This window comes from Mauremys mutica, chromosome 4 (genome assembly GCF_020497125.1).
Source record: "Mauremys mutica isolate MM-2020 ecotype Southern chromosome 4, ASM2049712v1, whole genome shotgun sequence".
Taxonomy (NCBI): Eukaryota; Metazoa; Chordata; order Testudines; family Geoemydidae; genus Mauremys; species Mauremys mutica.
The window spans coordinates 80,269,986-80,282,437 of record NC_059075.1 but is presented as its reverse complement, the minus strand read 5'-3'; the positions used below and the strand labels follow the sequence as shown (position 1 = coordinate 80,282,437).

General features: G+C 44.9%; 1 protein-coding gene across 2 annotated transcripts in view; it reads left to right on the top strand.

Moving 5' to 3' along the window:
• Nucleotides 1–12,452, top strand: part of LDLRAD3 (low density lipoprotein receptor class A domain containing 3) — a 230,943-nt gene that overhangs the window by 38,890 nt on the left and 179,601 nt on the right. The gene's annotated exons all lie outside the window — the stretch shown is intronic.

Below are 12,452 nucleotides of genomic sequence, written 5' to 3'. Positions count from 1 at the left end.
TTCATAAATATCTGCTTCAGTTACCTTTGGTAAATGAAATAACCAATCATTCATTTTCTGATATAGCTGTACAACTAATCTGAAAAGTTTTCAAAATACATCACTGTTTAAAAATGTATAGTGTGTACCTTCTAAAAATGAAACCTACATCTATTTCTGAGTTGTGAAGAATATGTATTAAGGTTATAACAACCAACAAGAATGTACTTTTATGTAGAAAACCATGCTTAAATCGAGGGTTCCTGACTAGTGATTTAAATCAAATCCGCCCTGCACATGATATGTTTTACAAAATGATGAGACTAAGCAAGATGGAAAGGAATTTGGTTCAGTGCATGTATTGCTGATTCTAATGATACTGAAGCTATTTCTTAGGGTGTTACTGTTTTTCCAGGTTTAGAAGTATTGGCAGTACTTGAGCTATCGCATCATAAAGATGGAAGGTAGTCATTGCTTAATTTGTGCCAGGGCTTGCCACGGCTGAGCCCTGGCACCTCTGGGCTTGCTGCATCAGTTATGAATGTAAAAAAATTGCTTGAGCCAAGGCACCTCTTTCACTACAAATTAATCACTGAAGGTCATACCTGGTGGAGGTGTGCATCTTCCTCATGTGGCAGCAACCATTAGAGTATCAGAGTGAGTCGCAGACTTTTAATATATTTATTCTCGCAATATCCTTCTAAGGGTGACTGTATTGTTCCTATTTTACAGATAGGGATCTGAGACAGATTTAGGAGACGGTCAAAAGTGTCAAAGGGATTTAAACACACAAGTCAGTGGGTCAACATCCTGTTGACTTGTGTGTCTAAATTCTTCGGTGCTTTTAAATATCTTTCCCCCTAAATGAGTCGCCGCAGGTCACATAGGACAGTGCTTCTCAAAGTCAGGCTGCCGCTTGTGCAGGGAAAGCCCCTGGCGTGCCGGGCTGGCTTGTTTACCTGCCACATACGCAGGTTCGGCTGATTGCGGCTCCCACTGGCCGCGGTTCGCTGCTCCAGGCCAATGGGGGGAAGTGGCGCAGGACAGGGGATGTGCTGGCCGCCTTCCCGCAGCTCCCATTGGCCTGGAGTGGCAAACTGCGGCCAGTGGGAGCCGTGATCGGCTGAACCTACGGACGCGGCAGGTAAACAAACCAGCCTGGACTGCTAAGGGCTTTCCCTGCACAAGTGGCGGACCGGCTTTGAGAAGCACTGACATAAGAAGTCCTGTGACAGAGCAGGGCATTTAAGTTGGATCTTCTGAGTTACACTGCCCATCATGGTAAGGCAAATTACTTGACAAATGCAGGAAGGGGGCATTTTGACTTGGCATGTCATGTTTCCATCTTCCAAAAAACTTAAGTAGGAATCTATTGCCTACCTGTTCAGTGAATAGTGTAATAACTCAGCATGCCTGTTATAGGTTAAAGTATTAGATTAATGTTTACTAGGAGATCACAGGTTCCAACAGCAAACCTTATTGGGGAGTAGCCCAGAATGCTGTGCTAGGGAAATAGGTGAAACATGCACAGAGGATGGGTCAAGTGTCTGACTGTATCTGAGGGCAGGTCTACACTAAGGGCGGGGGTCGAACTAGGGTACACAAGTTCAGCTACGTGAATAGCGTAGCTGAACTCGAAGTACCCTAGTTCGAACTACTTACCCGTCCAGACGCCGCGGGATCGAAGTCCGTGGCTCCAAGGTCGACTCCGCCACCGCCGTTTGCAGTGGTGGAGTACCGGAGTCGACCGGAGTGCGCGGGGAGTTCGAACTATCGCGTCCAGATTAGACGCGATAGTTCGAACTCCGAGAAGTCGAACTCACCGTGTCGACCCGGCAGGTAAGTGTAGACTAGCCCTGAATGACTTGATGTTGGATTAAGCTTTTTGCAGCTCTCTTGCAGGTATAAATTATTTCTGCAACATAATCTTAGCAGGCACTTTTCCAGAGTATTTTGGTAGAAATGTAAGTGGGGCCTGGCTTCATGTTGCCATGTGTGTTACTGAATTGCTTCTTGGTGATGGGGTATCTGAAGTGATGATGCATAATGGGTGAAATCCAGAAGATCATGCTTAATTTTTCTCAGAGCATCTGTCATCAGAGTGAAACTGTTACTTATCAAATTTCATAACTTCCTTGATAAAACAGATTGATGTAGTTTGCACTTAAATTAAATGGGCAGCTACCAATACCTACCCTGCAGGTAATGCTTGCCCGTGTAAAAGACTCTTCCCCTTTAAGAAGAAGCCTTAAAAATGAGGAAGGAACAATACAACTTTGTGCTGTTTGAACTCCTGAGACTTGTAACATTTTGTGGCTCATGAGTAGTTTTTGCACAGACTTACCTTTTCTTAATTATTATTATTGCCCCAGCAATTGATCTTTTAGAAACCTTCAGACAACGCTTGGGTGTGGGTATTTAAATTACATTGGCTTCATCCAGTTATGTGCCATTATACTCTGGTAATGTTGCCAAAATGTGTCTAATTTAATTACTCCTAGTAATATGCATATCTCCATGTACTAAAAGCAGTCATGTTCCTAATATAGCCAGTGTGTCAACATGCGTGAGGCCATGGAGGGTCTGTGCTGCAGAGTAAGGGCCTGTTTCGTTCTAACATATTAGTGTCAGTCTAATTTTCTTCGTGTTTTTTCCTGCCCCCCTCACCACACCCTCTTCTCATCTGCTCTCATGCCTACCTTTTCTTCATGAGCACAGGGGCAAATAAGAGTGATCTTTCTTATGGGAGCTAGTACTTCAGATTTCTGTCTGTAGTCTGCATAAATCCACTATGGTGGCTGTGCAACAGTTTCCCTTCAGTTATTTAACCGGAGCCTCTGGCTTATGTTGGTGTAAGATGGTAATTAACATTCAAAGAGCTTTCTAAAAATATTTTTTGGAATACCTGTCATGTGTTCAGATTTTCTTTTGAAGATCAAAATATTGGATTTTTGGTTTTTTGGTACATGTTTCTTCCTCTCTCTTTATCAGGGGTTCTCAAACTGGGGATCGGGACCACTCAGGGAGTAACAAGGTTATTACATGAGGGGTCGCGAGATGTCAGCCTCCACTCCAAACCCTGCTTTGCCTCTAGCATTTATAATGGTGTTAAATATATTAAAAAGTGTTTTTAATGTACAAGGGGGGAGTTACACTCAGAGGCTTGCTATGTGGAAGGGGTCACCAGCACAAAAGTCTGAGAACCCCTGCTCTATGTTGACTCCCCTGCAGTCTTCCCACAGGGAGGATGTCTTTTGTTTATTTTTTTTTTCCTAGCCCCTAGTCTTCTCTTGAATTTTAGTTTTTGATAATTGGTTAAAGTGGCTTTTCCATAACTGCCATCTTTTGGGATGCAGGTAAGGGAAACTTGGAACTTCTGGGGGCATAGAAATCCCAGTAAATTTATGAATGGCTGATTTAAGTTCTTGTTCCGGAGAGCTCACAAGAATGGCTGTAAACTTTGATTGTGTCAGTGAAGATTAGCAAAACAAATCTTAATCTTTAAGTCCTGTAATTGGCCCAAATGTTGCTTCTGATCAGGTAAGGCCTTATCTACAGAGGAAAGGTTATGGGGTTTTGTTTTTTTAGTATAGTCTAAGATGTGAATTTAAACCAGTGTAGTCATACTAGTGTAACACCCTGTGTAGACACTCTCTTAGGACTTACCTACATGGGAAAGTTTACTGGTTATACAGCTATAACCTCCTATGTGGATGCTCTTATCCTGATAGAAAAGTGGCTTTTTCCATTTAGCTTAAACTCCTTCCCAAGTTGCATTGGCTAAACTGAAATGAGTGTCCACATGGGGTTATACCTGCATAGCTAGTAAAACTTTTCTGTGTAGATGGGGCCTAAATGAAGTATTAGCTGTACCTGAATTTTGATCCTGTCTATTGCTGTGGTGTGTTCTGTCTGGATGTTTTAGGCCTCTTCAAGCAAGTCTAGATGTAAAATCATTGGGTTTTAATCCAGTGTTTCTTCTCCTGCTGAGAAGAGCAAATGATCAGAGATTGCATGAACCACTGGTGCTTAGTGTAGGTAAATGTAGAGTTCTCTTTGATCATATTTTTCAGGGTTAAGTGTAAACTTGGGAAAAAAACAAGTGAGAATTCTTGTTTTTTCATGATTAAAAAAGCCCTGTAAAGCCTGCCTGTACTGTTGATGTGATGCAGGTCTTGGAAATGTGAAAAACCTTAGACAGCTGGAAAGTTAGAATGCCATTCACAACTGAGATTCCTGTGTGTCCAGTCTTAGATGCCAAGTTCCAATTTTACGACTTCCCTGTTGAACAACCTTTACATATGATATGCATGTTTACTAAAAATGTAGTCAACTGACTGAGAACTGAGCAGGGCCTGTCTTTAACTCTTTTTTTCCCCTTTCACCATAGCTAATGCTGCTGGAATCAGCAGAGCACTGCCAGTGAACAAACTCAAAACATGCGCACGCAAATTTTTAGCATTGCAGACATTTGTGCACTTGGGAACTCTGTAAAACACAATCAGAGACTTGCTTAGCAAGTAAAACGTGTCATTAATGCATATTAAACTTAACAGTGCAGATTAACTTAGAACACTTGTGCACAATTACACAAATGTAAAATATTTGCTTAGGTTGGTTTTGATGTGTACTGACTTTCAAGGCACTGCACGGAGATTTTTTTTTTTAAAGTGGGAATTTTGTGGCTGAGAATCCCATGTAGCGCATACGTTAAACTAGCCCTTACATCTTTATCATATTGCCACATATTCCCCTTCCCCACCAAATATCTAGAATCATGTTTGTCTTAAGTAGTTACATTAAAAGATATACAGAAGTCATAAGTATTATAGACAGTCGCTTTCAAATAATAACTTGAAGAGGAGTGGGAGTACTTTTGTGAATGTTATCCCTATTCACTGTCCTGGCTGACAAGGACAAAATCATACATGGTAGTCTCTGAAATGTGTTCTCTCTATTCTGTAAAACATTGGAATGGACTTTAAATTATATTTGCACTCCTTGGTGCCATCCTATTAAAATTTCTGGGTCTGGTTTTCATGCTTCCACCCCCATGTTCTGTTTCTTTGCTTTGTGCTTGTAAACAAAGGAGCATACTTAAAATTCACAAAGATTCTGACAGTAACTGTGTACAAGTCAAGAAACCACCTGCTCAAGCATGCTGGTGGGAAAGAAGGAATAAGTGCTGCAACAGAGCTCGAAATATTTGCCAAAGAAATAAATCTTATCGCCAAAGGCTGATATGAAGGATGGGAAGTAGTTGAAAGGAAGCATGCTGCTGAGAAGCCCTATTTCAACTGCTTGGAAGGGTATTAGAGAGACAAGATGGGCCAATAAAAGATATTACCTTACCCAACTTCTGGTGGTGGTACAGAAAATCTTTCCGTGGGTATTGGAATTTCTGTCAGGGTGATGTCCCTAAACATTGCTTGAGGGCAATGCCTTTCATATTAAAGGCCTGGCTGTTGGAAATCTGAAATTTGAAGACAGCCTAGATTGTGTCTATCTAGATTGTTATTCCTCTACTTTTTGGGCTGCTGGAAGGGAAAATGAACTTATCGTCTCCTCCACCCTCTTGTCCCCAAGAGCCTCCTAGCAGCCAGAAAGGATGTGTTTACCAATTGGGGGCGGGTGCCTCTGAATAGCTTGAGGCTATGGCTACACTTGCACTTCAAAGCGCTGCGTGTAGTCAAAGCGCCAGCGCTGGGAGAGAGCTCTCCCAGCGCTGTCCGTACTCCACCTCCCTGTGGGGAATAACATACAGTTCTGGGAGCCGCGCTCCCAGCGCTGGGGCTTTGACCACATTGGCGCTTTGCAGTGCCGCAATTTGCAGCGCTGGAGAGGGTGTGTTTTCACACCCTGCTGCAGCGCTGCAAATTTGCAAGTGTAGCCATGGCCTCAGTCTCTGACTCCACTCTTTCAAATAGACTTTCTAAGCAGCAGTAGATTGACAAAAATAGCATCAGTTACAATTTCACAGCAGCTTCAGGGGGTTCTGAATAGCAGCAATGATACTTAACCACAGTCATGTCAGTTTCCGCTGACTGGAAAAGCTATGAGCAGCCACAGAGGCATTGGAACTTTGTGTCATTGGAATCAGGATGATTGTGCTACAGTGGCTTGCATCCAGCTGCAAAGGATTGTGAGGCTGGAGTTTGCAGCAAGGAACCTTGGTAGGAAGAGGAGGTATAATGTGACAGGGTCACTTTTGCTTATGAAAGACAAGGAATAAGGTATATCTTCACTGTACTATGAGAAAAAGAGAGCACAAGATGAAATTGCTGGTAGGTAACATTGATTATACACGTTGTGAAAAAATAATTTCATCACAATCTGTGTCTGGTGCAGTGGGAGACTATCAAGTCAAGTCTGGTGGCTAAATTAAAAAGAAAAGCTGGATAATTTTATGAGACTGCTGTAACATGTACCTATGTCTGATGGGGCAAAGTTTCATGCTTCTGGACATAGACTCATAGGGTATGGCTACACTGGCGAGTTGCAGCGCTGGAAAGCCTCCACCAGCGCTGCAATTAGTAAGTGGCCACACCTGCAGGGCACTTCCAGCGCTGCAACTCCAGCCTCCAGCTCCAGCCTCCCTGGCTGCAGCGCTGGCCGTACACCTCACTCAGCATGGGGAATAAGGATTCCAGTGCTGGTGCTGCAGCGCTGGTCATCAAGTGTGGCCACACACCAGCGCTGTGATTGGCCTCCAGGGTATAAGGATGTATCCCAGAATGCTTTTATAAATTACTCTCTTTGTTTTGTTATGCAGCCTCTCTTTGTTTTGTTATGAACGAGCTCCGCGTGGAGCTTGGTTGCTGCTGCTTATCTAAAAAACAAACAGAGCTCCTGTTTGCTGTGATCATCTGTACCTGGCTGTAAACAATCAAATGAGAGGCAGTCAGGGAGTGAATGAAACAGTGGGGAGTCATGTTGGCTGCAGGCTGTTTGCAATTAAGAGTTAAGACTAAGGGGTCGGAAACATGTTCTGATTTTTCAAGGCAGGAAGCTAAACACACAGTGTTGGCTCCAAAAATCCCCTCTCTCTCTCCCCCTGCTCCCTGTCACACTAGACCCCACTCCACCCCCCTCTTTTGAAAAGCACGTTGCGGCCACTTGAACGCTGGGATAGCTGCCCATAATGCATCACTCCCAACAGCGCTGCTAATGCTGCAAATGTGGCCACACACCAGCGCTGGTAGCTGTGAGTGTGGCCACACACCAGCGCTGGTAGCTGTGAGTGTGGCCACACACCAGCGCTGGTAGCTGTGAGTGTGGCCACACACCAGCGCTGGTAGCTGTGAGTGTGGCCACACACCAGCGCTGGTAGCTGTGAGTGTGGCCACACACCAGCGCTGGTAGCTGTGAGTGTGGCCACACACCAGCGCTGGTAGCTGTGAGTGTGGCCACACACCAGCGCTGGTAGCTGTGAGTGTGGCCACACACCAGCGCTGGTAGCTGTGAGTGTGGCCACACACCAGCGCTGGTAGCTGTGAGTGTGGCCACACACCAGCGCTGGTAGCTGTGAGTGTGGCCACACACCAGCGCTGGTAGCTGTGAGTGTGGCCACACACCAGCGCTAGCCCTGCACAGCTGGATGACCAGCGCTGCAAACTACCAGCGCTGCAAACCGTAAGTGTAGCCATACCCATAGACTTGATGGGGAAGGGGCAGTCTGTCTTCTGAAGCATCAGATATTGGCCACTGTGAGGCAGTGGGATATTGGAGTTGATGGACTGATCTGGTGTGGCATATCCTACATTTTTTACATTTTCAAAATAATACAATTGAGATGCATCTGCAACTCTGTGACAATTTACGGCTGCGGTCTAGGAGGACCTGAAGCAAAATTAACCTAATTTGTCACCTATACACAGATTTTTATGTATTTTTTACCCAACAAATCCCACTAGAATAGCGTCTCACTCTAACAAGTTCCTTGTGTGGTTATGTTGTCTGTTTATGCAGTAATGGAGTACCCTGGCATGCTTGAGAATTCTGTTGCTGGACTGCAATATGTAGTAATTAGAACAGTACTCTGAATTTTAGTGCCTTCTCCATGGCAGGCCAAATAATCAGTTTTGTGAGCTGGTGAATGACCCCTTTGGTTGTCATTATTCAGTTGATGTGCCTGGCACAGATTGAAGCTCATGATGTCCTGGCTATAGTAAGCAAGCAGCTTGCTGCATGTGTTTGAAGTGACATTTTCTGAAGTTTGACTTGAAAGCAATTTCAGCATCAGTCATTTGAAGGTAGAGGAGAAAGAAGCCAGAAGTCTTTCAAGTTTAAAAACAATTCTTGAGTCCTAAGGAAAATTAATCCCTTTTTGGCAAAACTGCTGTGACAGAACGTGCTAAGATAACAATCAAATATGTCAAGTGAAGTCAGTTTTAAATGATCATTTAAAAGGAAACCCATATATCTGACATGAAGTCAATGACAGAGTTGGAGAAGTCCTGCGTGTGTACTTGTGCAAGTCGCATAATTGCCATCTGCCTCAGTTTACCCAGATATAAAATGTATACAATACTTCCTCTCACCACACGGCAGGCTGTAAAGCTTAATTTATTAAAACTTGTGAATTGTTTGTAATCTTGGATTAAACATGCTATTATGATATAATGTATTGTCTTTCAGCAGAGGCAAAAAGAATGTTTTTCAGTTTTTACTAGTATTTTTCCACCTGGGAGCTTGCTTTGTTAGGCCTCCCTTTGAAGGTCTACTCTTGTGAAGCTACTTCCTAGGCAAATTGTCCTCTGAGAGTGTCTGTCTTGAAATATGGGTTTTCAGTTTTCATAACAATGTTTCTGGAAATCCGATTGATGTTTGTTTTACGAAACTAGATGATTCTAAATGGAAACAAAACTGCACCAGTTGGGAACAGTTCAAACTTGATGCCTCTGTCAGCATGTTGCGGAATAGCTCAGTCCAGAGAGGGAAAAGTCAATTCTCACTTAATGTTTGCCAGAGTATTTTGGTTCAGTCTCTGTTGCAGGTGGCATGGTACTGCAGTAATCAGGGGTGTGTACACTGTAGGTCCATTTTAAGATTAAAGCATGTGAACTCGGGCTGCTAAGGTTCATTTAATCTTCCAGTTTTAGTCCCTGTATAGAGTTTGATTGGTCCTTCCTTCATGCCGCCACCTGCGTTGGAGAATTTTCCTAATTGAGAGGGGGAGATGGAAGGATTGTGAGCTTTATCAGTATTTGTTGTGGAGTTGTGCATACTGCTTGCAGAATCCTCATAGATGGGAGATGGAGAGGGCACTGGACTGGCACTGAGTGAGCCTGGTTCTCTTTCTGGCTGCATAACTGATCTGCTTTGTGACCTTGGGCAGGTTCCCTCCTCTCTCTCTTTCTCCTGCTAACTGATGTCTGTCCTACCTGTTAGATTAGAAAATTTCTTTCTTTACCATGTGTTTATACAGCTCCTAACACAATGGAGCCTTGATCTCAGCTCTGGCCCCTAGGTGCTGTTGTACAAATAATACTCCTATGGATGCAAAACCACTCCTCAAGTTAGTAATTCCTCTAGAAACACTATCCCTACTGGTAGAACTGGTTCATAACAATTATTTTGTGCCTTGGCCACTGTAAATTCATCTCTGGCCTTCCTACTCATTGCAGGATTCCCCCGTATCCTTTCTCCCTATGCCAGGGGCTCTGTTTTTCCCCCTTTTCCCCTCTCCCCTCAATTATAGGGGATCTGCCTGCACCACATTTCTCAATTTGTGTAGGATCTGTGTTTGTTTGGCCAATAAAATTCAAGAGCAGATGCATATGAATGGAAACCTATCAGATTATTTTATTTTGTTGAATTTCTTGTTCCCTCTTGTGTCTCAGTACTTGCTTGTTTTGATTTATAAGCTCACTCTGTAGGGCGTGTTTTGGGCTCCATGGACCTTGGTAATGTCTCTTTAGTAGTAATCAGCAGGGAGGGCAGTGTCTAGTTAGAGCAAAGGGGGATGGAAGTCAGGGCTCCTAGATTCTCTGAATTGATTTAAATTGCTTTAGTTAAATCTTCTATTCATTCATGATTTAAGTCAGCAAGTAGAAAACCTTGACTTTAATGAATTTTAATTGTATTTTGCATTTGTACTACTTAAGGTTTTTTTCTAAAGAGAGGTTGATTCTCATTAGTTGGTAACTATTAAAACATTGATTTGCAACTAATAGCCTTTACACTAAATTTGGTGCTTCCTTTTGCTAACCAGGAGGATATACACATTTAATCTATATACATTTATCTAAGCAATTATATAGCTTACTCATAGACCAGGAGTGGGCAAACTTTTTGGCCCTAGGGCCACATCGGATACAGAAATTGTATGGAGGTCCGGGTAGGGAAGGCTGGAGGAGGCTATGCCTCCCCAAACAGTGAGGTGTGGCCTGACCCCCTATCCAGCCCCCCAGAACCTCCACTCCATCCAACCCACCGCAACTGTCCCCCGGGACTCCTGCATCCTATTCAAACACCCCTGCTCTCTGCCCCTGACCATCCCCCCGGGACGTCCATGCCCTATCCAATCCCCCCTGTTCCCCACCCCCAACCACTCCCCAGGGCCCCCTATCCAACCCTCCCTGCTCTCCCTACCCCACGTTACCTGTGGGGTGGGGGAAAGAGGGGCTCAGTCCTTTCCCTGTGTGTTTCCCCTGCTCGTTTGGCTGCTCTCCCTGGCAGTTGGGCAGGGCTCACTCCCTGTCTGGGCTTGGCTGCTGGGTAGAGGGGCCAGGCATGCTGGAGGTGGAGGGGGGCCCTGGCTTGCTCTGCCCCATCCCCGGCAGCAGGGCCCAGGACCCTTGACCGCCCAGCCCACTCCACGTCCCCCCCTTGGAAGTCCCCCTGACAGCGCCGCCAGACCTGGGGGAACTGTGACTGCGAGGGAGGCAGGGAGGGAGGGAAGGGGAGCAGAAGGAGAGGGGCCAGGGGGTAGCCTCCACCCCGCTCACCGCGCGGCCGGGGAATTGGGCTGGCTCCTCCGCAAGCCTGTCCTGACCCTGCTCCCTGGCAGGAGCTCGGGGGCCAGAGGGAAGGGTCCTGCGGGCTGGATGTGGCCCGCGGGACATAGTTTGCCCCTCGCTGTCATAGACTTTAAGGCCAGAAGAGACCATAATGATCATCTAGTCTGACCTCCTGCACATTGCAGGCCACAGAACCGTGCCCACATTGCTATAATAGACCTATAACTTCTGGCTGAGTCACTGAAGTCCTCAAATTATGATTTAAAGTCTTCAAGTTATAGAGACTCCACCACTTACACTACTTTAAACCTGAAAGTGACCCTGCCCCATGTTGCAGGGAAGGGTGAAACACCTCCAGGATCTGCGCCTCTGTATAGGAGCCATAGGGGGGACATGATGCTTTTGAGAGCTGCTTGAGGTAAGCGCTGCTTGGAGCCTGCACCCCTGAGCCTCTCCCCGCACCCCAACCCTCTGCCCCCACCCTGATCCTTCTCCCATCCTCTGAACCCCTCGATCCCAGCCCAGAGCATCCTCCTGTGCTCCAAATTCCTCATCTCCAGCCGGAGCCCTTACCCCACCCTCCACACCATATCCCCCTCCTGCCCTCTGAACCCCTCAGTCCCAGCCCAGAGCACCCTCCTACACCCCAAACTCCACACCCCCCAGCTGGAGCCCTCCCCTTCCCCCCTGCACTCCACTCTCACCTCAGCCTGGAGTCCCCTCCCACACCGTGAACTCCTCATTTCTGGCCCCACCCCAGAGCTCTCATCCCTTCCTGCACCCCAACCCCAATTTTGTGAGCATTCATGGACCACCATACAATTTCTATTCCCAGATGTGACTCTTGGGCCAGAAGGTTTGCCCACCCATGATTTAGACTCTGAGCATGTGGGCAAGACCCAGCAGCCAGACACCTGGGAAAGAGTTCTCTGTAGTAACTCAGAGCCCTCCTCAACTAGTGTCCCATCACTGGCCGCTGAAGATATATTAACTTACATTTATTCACATTCTTAATTTGTACATTTTTATTATGTTGGAAAATGGATAATGATGCATTATTTACTGAACAATTTTTTTACTTATTTTGTGTCAAGCTCTGCTTGGATAGAATTTCAATTAAAAATGTACAAAAACAGCATTTTAATGTTTTTATTAAATAAAATTACTGTAAGATTTTTTTAACAATGTGTTTTAATTTAAAACTAATTGATTTATTAAACGAAGGAGGTATTATCTGTTACTGTTAGTGAATTGAACTGATTGTTTCCGATCACCATGACCTTCAAGATTTTGAAACTAGTAGATCGCATTCTCTCACATTATTTTTATTCATATATTGGTAGAGGGGAAAAAGCTTTCCTGCTTTTTCAACTCCCAGTTGGTTACTTGACTTTGAATGTCACTGAAATGAACTTGTTGAATAAACGGAAAAGAAAATATTCTCTCTGCACCTGCAGAAGAGGCTACTGCTATCAAAAGCTGATTTACCACTTAAACTAGTTCCTGGTGCTT